We start from the raw sequence: 7,976 nt of genomic DNA, 5'->3' as shown, positions 1-7,976 counted from the left end.
AGTTATTTCACATAAAAAAAAAAACAGCTTCTCCTCTCCTCTTCATCGACCATCATCAACCCTAATACATCATCAATTGTTGATTTTTAGCTAGTGCTTGCTTGATAGAAATCGTTCTCTACGATTTTGTATAAGCCATTTAATCTCCAGTGGTATAATTTCTCAACCTAGCTTTATAATTCAATTTTTTTTTTATGATTTCATAGTAATTAGTGGTCATTGCTCTAGTCCTTGATTGTGTGCATGTTTTTATTCGATAAATTGTTTGGTTGATGTGTTTTTTATTAATCCCGAATTTGTATTGCATGCTACTGATATCTTAGACTTATATTTTGTATATTTGATATGTATCTAGATGAATTGCTCTCGAAAAATTAATATTTTTTCGTTAAAAAATCGCATATTTTCGATACATAGTTTATTAGTTATGACCGGTTAAAGTTTTCGGTTTATTTGTTGTGTAAATCAGTTTTCTAGATTGACTGTGTGATGGCCCCGTCAAGTACCCTTAACGGCCCCGTCACTTGGTCCCACAGCTTGATCGAACTCTATATGAAATTATTAAACCACAGTGCATTCTTTAACCAAAAAGTTTCCCAAAAAGGAAATTTACTCAAAATAAGCAATTCTAAACAACTCAACTTATTAAATAATCAAAGTTGACCAAAACATGTCAACAAAAACCCACAAATTTAATTAACCAAAAGAATGTGAAGTTTTTAAATGTTTATCAAAATCTGCCCAATGAATGCAGACCCTCTAGCACAGCGGAAGCTCAACAAATCAAGTACCTGTGAAAACATGCGAGTAAACTGTCAACAAAAATGTTGAGTGAATTATAGGTTTAAATAAACGTATAAACTTTAGACCACAAGATTTAAAATGTTAGAAAATATTAAAATATTATTCTATTATCTATGAGTCACCTGGTAACCACTTAACCATTTCCATACCCTTACCAAACATAATATATACACTGAACAGGTGTATCTTTAAATAAATACGAAGTACTAATACATTCTGATTATAAATTGCTAGCGCGACTAGCTCGAAATGGGGCTGTCAAGCCCGATAGATCTATCCATAGGATTCGCGTTCACCAGTAGAAACCAGTGATTACAGTTACCAGACTAGGGAATATTTTCGTTTAACACATAATGAATAATTTAAATTTAATTGCCACTTGTGTCTAAACGTAAAACAAAAATGCATGTAATCACATCCCAAAAATACTTTAAATAGTATGAAAAGCGGAACTATAAATCACCTTAAAGTAAACGAAGTAGTAACACAGGAAACATGAACTGCACGAAGTAAAGTGATCAAGAATGATCACAACGCCGACCTATAAATAAAGCAGGTCGATATAAATAACTAACTTAGGCCAAGTCTTAGTATGATAGCTATAGTACTTGTTGCAAGTAGACATAGAACAACACTCAGTATGCTTCGGTTTGATCAGAACAGCGTAAGGACATGTACTTTCTATTTTTAGAAAGTTTCTATTTTTAACAGGTTTCCATTTTTGGAAAGTTTTTATTTTAGGAAAGTTTCTATTTTAGGAAAGTTTCTATTTTTAGAAAGTTTTCATATTTAGAAAGTTTCTATTTTTTAGAAAGTTTATAAGTTAGGAAAGTTTCCTTAATTAGAAAGTCAACAAAAGTTGTGATGCCCCGTACAAAACCATCGTGTATGAATCATCAACAACAGGATCATTACAAGGTTAAGTACTATATGCATTTTCAAAAGAGTTTGCATTCATTAATAAAGTGATGTCAAAACCAACATCGAATGTTTTACAATCCAAAAGCATGCTTCACTAGGTAGAAGCAAATAATAAGTGTATGTGACCACAACGGTCGTTACAAGTCATAGTTCAAAAGTACGAATGTTTGAATGCAAAATAAAGTAGTTCATGCGATAGCAACTCTAAGCAGCGGGTGTCTACAGCACGACTAGTATACAGCGGAAGCTAACCTCAAGCACCTGAGAAAAACATGCTTAAAAATGTCAACACAAAGGTTGGTGAGCTATAGTTTAAGTATAACAGTATATAAGGTAGGCCACGAGATTTCAGTGCTACAAAGAGCGTTTCAAAATAGTATGATAAAGTATATGTTAACCGTGGGCACTTGGTAACTAACTTAACGTTTATACCCCCTGAAAGTACACTTGGCAAGTGCGTATGTTTACGAAGTATTAAACACTCGTTAAATGCTAGCGCTACTAGCCCAAGTGGGGATGTCAAACCCTATGGATCCATATCTAAGATTCGCGTTCACGGTTCAAAAACCAATGATTAAACGTTACCGAGCTAAAGGGAATGTTTATGCCGTTGTATAACCCACACATATATAAGTTTAAGTACTCGTGCCTAGTATGTAAAACATAAAATCCGCATGTATTCTCAGTTCCCAAAATAAGTTAAAGTAAAAAGGGAATGCTATAACTCACAATGATAATGTAGTCGTAAAGTCGGTTCGGAAAAGGTGCAAGTAATCGGTCCGAAAGTCCTCAACCTAAGTCAAATAGTACTAAGTCAGTAAACTGTCTTAATAGGTTTAAAAGTATGTAAATAAGGTCTTAAGGGTCATCATCATTCATCATTTAACAAAAGGTGTAAAGTAAGTTTCGTTCATGAAAGTAGTTTAAAACAAAGGCTGACTTCAGTCAGTCACCACGGCCTCTACCTTTACTGAATTAAGGTGAGACCAGTGGCCATTGCTCCGTATATGAGTCCTTTAAGTGTGGTAAAATTTACAGAAGCAAAATCGTCTTCGTTTGACTGTGGCGACAGTCTAAGTGCGAGTAGGTCAAAAATTTCTGCACAACGTTAAAAGGACATAGTGACGATCGGAGGGCCATAAATCCTAAACCGTAACTCGGATTAAGATGAGTCTTATATGAAAAGTTATCTACTCGAAAAGAGATATTTTAAAATCATAATCACAATAGCCCAGGTCTACTGGTCTGTTACTGAAACAGCAGAACAGTAGGCAGAGAACAGTAAGCAGAAAAATAATGGGTTCCGGTGGGTTTGGTGTTTTGATGTTCATCATGGTTCTCATCCTTGATGCCTATAGCTTCAAGTGTACAACTCATTGATGTGTTTACATCATATTTACCAAGTTTTGACCATAATAACCCTTGTGTAAGTCTAAGACATGAAGCACAACTTACTTAAGAGTTGTATGAAGTTTGATGAACCAAAGTTACATCAAAGTCTTAGATCTAACACATACATGAACTTTAAAACTAATAATAAGTTACAAACTTGAAAGTGAACTTATAAATCAAGATCTTAAGATGTAGAACGTAGTTATTAGTTAGATCTTGAAGATCCAAGACTCAAAAGTCTAGATCAAGCATAAGTATACAAAGTTATATTTAAAGAAAACTTATTTACATGTTCTTGAACTTTTAAGTTAACTTTTAGTTCAAGAGAAATGAGATCAAGGTTAACTAGTAACACTTGACCAATAATAACATAAATCATGAAATTAAAGTGCAAGTAAATGAAGTAAATAGCTAAGTAAACAAGTAATTAAGTTCATGGTTTGCATAATTTAAAGATTCAAGCCTAAGCTTGATCTTTAAGGAAAGTAAACTTTAAAGTTTATTTCATGAATCACAAGTATGCTTTCAACACATGAACTTACAAACTTTTGAAACAATATATGTAGAACATAAACTAGTAAGTTTAGTTCTTGTGTGTTCTTGAAATTTCAAGATAAATGAAGAATGAAACTAGTGAGTTTGATTCTTGTATATGTAAGTAAGTAACAAATTAACAAAGTAACAAAGTAACAACAACTAGTAAGTAACAAGTAACCAACAACAAACAATGATGATGAATAAGAGTGCTTTAGGTTCGGTTTTTACAAGGAGAAAAGAAGAGAAAAAGTATCATGTAACTTACAAGTTTAGAGAGAAAAAGAAAGAAAAGATGAAGCAAGTAAGTGTGTGTTTTTTTGAGAGAGTAACAAGTGAAGTAGTAATAAGAGAAATGAAACAAAAAAAGGCACTCCCCAAGGCCTAAACCTTCGGCCAGCAGCAGCAAAAAAAAGAGGGGAGGGATTAGTTTTGTGGTCACTTGCAAGTAAAGCTTCAAAAGTTGGATAAAGAATGGTTATGCATGGGGATTATGAGTGAACTAGATTCCAATTGTTAAAACTAACTAGTTACCTCACTAAAATGATACTTACACATGGTAGATTGGGCTAAAAGGTCCATTAAGGAGTAGGTTGGGCTTATAAGTCTTCATTCAAAAGTCCATTAATATTAACAAGGCCCAAGTTCAATTAATTAACAAATTAATCCATTTAAAGCCTAAGTAACTAACTAATAACCATAGTTAATTAAAATGATTAATAAAATCAATCATGAATGTAAATAATACTTGAAAATATTATTCGTGAAGGTTCCGAGTGTCACAAAGACGTTTCGGGCAATTAAAGTCAAGTTCGGGCAATCATGGCAACATGTAAATGTAATAACATACATTCGTTTTATCATACGTATTAATAATAATAATTATTAATAAATAAACGTTGGAAAATCCAGGGTCGTTACATTACCCACCTGTTAAAGAAAATTTCGTCCCGAAATTTTAAGCTGAGGTAGATGGAGGAGTCGGGAAAAGGTGAGGATACTTCCGCATCATTTGATCCTCTCGTTCCCAAGTAAATTCAGGTCCTCGTTTGGCATTCCATCGCATTCGGACGATCGGAATCTTATTACGTTTCAAAGTTTTGATCTCACGATCCATAATCTCAACTGGTTCTTCCACAAAGTGAAGTTTCTCGTCAATCGTAAGTTCCTCAAGTGGTATGATAAGTTCGGGTGCAGCAAGACACTTCTTCAAGTTTGACACATGGAAGGTAGGATGAACTGAGCTCAATTGTGCTGGTAGATCCAAACGGTAAGCAACGGGTCCAACACGTTCCAAGATTTCAAAAGGACCAATGTATCGTGGGTTTAACTTTCCACGTTTTCCAAAACGGATCACACCTTTCCAAGGTGCAACCTTCAACATTACACGATCACCAACGTTGAATTCAAAGTCTTTTCGTTTAAGATCGGCATAACTCTTTTGACGATTGCGGGCAGTCTTAAGTCTCGCTTGAATCTGAGCAATCTTCTCCGTCGTCTCATGGACTACCTCGGGTCCAGTGATTTGCTTTTCGCCTACCTCGGCCCAACAAATAGGAGATCGGCACTTGCGGCCATACAATGCTTCAAAAGGTGCGGCGTTAATGCTCGAGTGATAATTGTTGTTGTACGAGAATTCGGCTAGTGGCAAATGCCTTTCCCAGGCCTTTCCAAAATCAATGACACATGCACGCAACATGTCTTCCAACGTCTGAATCGTTCATTCACTTTGCCCGTCAGTATGAGGATGATAAGCAGTACTCATGTCAAGACGAGTTCCCATGGCTTCTTGCAAAGAACGCCAAAATCTAAAAGAAAAACGGGGATCGCGATCGGAGGTGATCGATAAAGGTACACCGTGACGAGACACAACCTCCTTGATGTATAATTGAGCAATTCTTTCCATTGTATCCGTTTCCTTCATCGCTAGAAAGTGTGCAGATTTGGTAAGGCGGTCAACAATAACCTAAATAGTATCGTATTCGCCTACCGTCTTTGGTAGCTTGGTGATGAAATCCATTGTTATCCTTTCCCACTTCCATTGTGGGATCTCCGGCTGTTGAAGTAACCCAGAAGGTCTCTGATGCTCGGCTTTAACCTTCGAGCAAGTCAAACACTTACCAACATAAGTCGCAACGTCCTTCTTAAGATTCGGCCACCAATACTGTTCTTTAAAGTCATGGTACATTTTGCCCGCTCCAGGATGAATCGAATATCTCGACTTGTGTGCTTCATCAAGTATAAGGTTCCGTAAATCTCCATAGTAAGGTACCCAAATTCTTCCGGCATAACATCGTAGTCCAGACTCCCTAACCTCGAATCGAGAGACAAGTATGTTCAAATGTTCGTGAGATATATTCTCCTTCTTGAGAGCCTCATCTTGGGCTACTCTGATCTGGCTGTTGAGGTTTGAATGGATGGTGATGTTCAGAGCCCTAACACGAAGAGGTGTCATCCTATCCTTTCGACTTAAAGCGTCAGCTATAACATTGGCCTTGCCAGGATGATAACGGAGTTTACAATCGTAATCGTTGAGCGTCTCGATCCATCGATGTTGTCTCATATTCAGTTGCTTCTGATCGAAGATGTGCTGGAGACTCTTGTGATCGGTGAAGATAGTGCTCTTAGTTCCATACAAATAGTGTCTCCACAATTTAAGTGCAAAGACAACGGCTCCAAGTTCAAGATCGTGAGTAGTGTAGTTCTGCTCGTGAATCTTCAATTGGCGGGAGGCATAGGCGATAACCTTTGATCGTTGCATCAGTACACAACCAAAACCACTTTTCGATGCATCACAATAAACAACAAAGTCGTCACTGCCTTCAGGAAGTGATAGGATAGGTGCGGTGGTCAACTTATTCTTCAAAGTTTGGAATGCTGATTCGTGTGTGGGTTCCCAAATGAACTTCTTGCCTTTGTGAGTCAGCGCAGTCAAAGGACGCGCAATCAGAGAAAATCCTTCAATGAACCTTCGGTAGTAACCGGCGAGACCTAGGAATTGATGAATATGCGTCGGAGTAGTGGGGGTCTCCCACTTGCTGATGGCTTCAATCTTAGCGGGGTCAACTTTGATACCCTGGTCGCTCACAACATGACCCAGAAACTGGACTTCCTTCAACCAAAATTCGCACTTGGAGAATTTGGCGTAAAGTTGCTCTTGTCTCAAGAGTTCAAGTACTAGTCGGAGGTGTTGCTCATGTTCTTCTTCGCTCTTAGAGTAGATGAGGATATCATCTATGAAGACGATAACAAACTTGTCCAAGTAAGGCTTGCAGACACGATTCATGAGGTCCATGAACACGGCAGGTGCATTTGTCAAACCGAATGGCATCACGAGAAACTCATAATGACCATAACGAGTTCTAAATGCAGTTTTCATCACGTCACTTTTCTTCACCCTCAACTGGTGATAACTGGATCGTAAATCGATCTTTGAGTAAACGCTCGATCCTTGTAGTTGATCAAAAAGATCGTCAATTCGTGGAAGAGGATACCGATTCTTGATAGTCAATTTGTTGAGTTCACGGTAGTCGATACACATACAGAAGGATCCATCCTTCTTTTTCACAAACAGAACAGGTGCGCCCCAAGGCGAGAAGCTTGGTTGGATAAATCCTCGATCAAGTAGTTCTTATAGTTGGCTTTGTAATTCTTGCATCTCGGAAGGTGCGAGTCTATAAGGTGCGTGAGCTACAGGTGCAGCTCCTGGCACTAAGTCGATCTGAAAATCTACGGCTCTCGGCGGTGGCAATCCAGGCAATTCCTCTGGGAAGACATCGGAAAATTCGTTCACAATTCGAACGTCGTTCACGCTCTTCACCTCAGTTTCTACCGCTTTCACATGTGCTAGGACAGCAAAACGTCCCTTCTTCATGATCTTTTGCACTTTCACGCAACTAATGAGGTTCAACTTCGAGGTACATCTCTCTCCATAGATAACCAGTGGTTCGCCATCTCCTTGTGGTATGTGAAGTGCTTTATCTCCACAGATAATATCTGCCCTTATCTTACTCAACCAATCCATACCAACGATCACGTCAAAACTTCCCAGTTTGATAGGTATCAAATCAATTTCGAAATCTGCACCAGCTATGTTGATAATAGCTCCTCGACTAATATGGTCAACTTTTTCAAGTTTTCCATTGGCGACCTCGACAAGCATACTCTCTTTTAACGGGACTAATGACCAATTAATCTTATCGCAAAAATGTCTACATACATAACTTCTATCCGCACCAGTATCAAACAAGACAGAAGCTAAAAGATTGTTGATTGTGAATATACCTGTCACCAAGTCGGGGTTTTCGCATGCGTCCCTTGCATTA

Source organism: Rutidosis leptorrhynchoides, chromosome 5 (assembly GCF_046630445.1).
Source record: "Rutidosis leptorrhynchoides isolate AG116_Rl617_1_P2 chromosome 5, CSIRO_AGI_Rlap_v1, whole genome shotgun sequence".
Taxonomy (NCBI): domain Eukaryota; kingdom Viridiplantae; phylum Streptophyta; class Magnoliopsida; order Asterales; family Asteraceae; genus Rutidosis; species Rutidosis leptorrhynchoides.
This window is presented reverse-complemented; position numbering follows the sequence as displayed.